This window comes from Stigmatopora nigra, chromosome 15, assembly GCF_051989575.1.
Source record: "Stigmatopora nigra isolate UIUO_SnigA chromosome 15, RoL_Snig_1.1, whole genome shotgun sequence".
NCBI lineage: Eukaryota > Metazoa > Chordata > Actinopteri > Syngnathiformes > Syngnathidae > Stigmatopora > Stigmatopora nigra.
Window position 1 is genome coordinate 12,300,001 of NC_135522.1, and position 2,500 is coordinate 12,302,500.

Consider the following 2,500-nt stretch of genomic DNA (forward strand, 5'->3'; position numbering starts at 1 on the left):
TATCTCTATCTCTATCTCTATCTCTATCTCTATCTATGTATCTATATCTATGTATCTATATCTATGTATCTATATCTATGTATCTATATCTATGTATCTATATCTATGTATCTATATCTATGTATCTATATCTATGTATCTATATCTATGTATCTATATCTATGTATCTATATCTATGTATCTATATCTATGTATCTATATCTATGTATCTATATCTATGTATCTATATCTATGTATCTATATCTATGTATCTATATCTATGTATCTATATCTATGTATCTATATCTATGTATCTATATCTATGTATCTATATCTATGTATCTATATCTATGTATCTATATCTATGTATCTATATCTATGTATCTATATCTATGTATCTATATCTATGTATCTATATCTATGTATCTATATCTATGTATCTATATCTATGTATCTATATCTATGTATCTATATCTATGTATCTATATCTATGTATCTATATCTATGTATCTATATCTATGTATCTATATCTATGTATCTATATCTATGTATCTATATCTATGTATCTATATCTATGTATCTATATCTATGTATCTATATCTATGTATCTATATCTATGTATCTATATCTATGTATCTATATCTATGTATCTATATCTATGTATCTATATCTATGTATCTATATCTATGTATCTATATCTATGTATCTATATCTATGTATCTATATCTATGTATCTATATCTATGTATCTATATCTATGTATCTATATCTATGTATCTATATCTATGTATCTATATCTATGTATCTATATCTATGTATCTATATCTATGTATCTATATCTATGTATCTATATCTATGTATCTATATCTATGTATCTATATCTATGTATCTATATCTATGTATCTATATCTATGTATCTATATCTATGTATCTATATCTATGTATCTATATCTATGTATCTATATCTATGTATCTATATCTATGTATCTATATCTATGTATCTATATCTATGTATCTATATCTATGTATCTATATCTATGTATCTATATCTATGTATCTATATCTATGTATCTATATCTATGTATCTATATCTATGTATCTATATCTATGTATCTATATCTATGTATCTATATCTATGTATCTATATCTATGTATCTATATCTATGTATCTATATCTATGTATCTATATCTATGTATCTATATCTATGTATCTATATCTATGTATCTATATCTATGTATCTATATCTATGTATCTATATCTATGTATCTATATCTATGTATCTATATCTATGTATCTATATCTATGTATCTATATCTATGTATCTATATCTATGTATCTATATCTATGTATCTATATCTATGTATCTATATCTATGTATCTATATCTATGTATCTATATCTATGTATCTATATCTATGTATCTATATCTATGTATCTATATCTATGTATCTATATCTATGTATCTATATCTATGTATCTATATCTATGTATCTATATCTATGTATCTATATCTATGTATCTATATCTATGTATCTATATCTATGTATCTATATCTATGTATCTATATCTATGTATCTATATCTATGTATCTATATCTATGTATCTATATCTATGTATCTATATCTATGTATCTATATCTATGTATCTATATCTATGTATCTATATCTATGTATCTATATCTATGTATCTATATCTATGTATCTATATCTATGTATCTATATCTATGTATCTATATCTATGTATCTATATCTATGTATCTATATCTATGTATCTATATCTATGTATCTATATCTATATCTATGTATCTATATCTATATCTATGTATCTATATCTATATCTATGTATCTATATCTATATCTATGTATCTATATCTATATCTATGTATCTATATCTATATCTATGTATCTATATCTATATCTATGTATCTATATCTATATCTATGTATCTATCTCTATATCTATGTATCTATCTCTATATCTATGTATCTATCTCTATATCTATGTATCTATCTCTATATCTATGTATCTATCTCTATCTCTATATCTATGTATCTATCTCTATCTATATCTATGTATCTATCTCTATCTCTATATCTATGTATCTATCTCTATCTCTATATCTATGTATCTATATCTATATCTATGTATCTATCTCTATCTCTATATCTATGTATCTATCTCTATCTCTATATCTATGTATCTATCTCTATCTCTATATCTATGTATCTATCTCTATCTCTATATCTATGTATCTATCTCTATCTCTATATCTATGTATCTATCTCTATCTCTATATCTATGTATCTATCTCTATCTCTATATCTATGTATCTATCTCTATCTCTATATCTATGTATCTATCTCTATCTCTATATCTATGTATCTATCTCTATCTCTATATCTATGTATCTATCTCTATCTCTATATCTATGTATCTATCTCTATCTCTATATCTATGTATCTATCTCTATCTCTATATCTATGTATCTATCTCTATCTCTATATCTATGTATCTATCTCTATC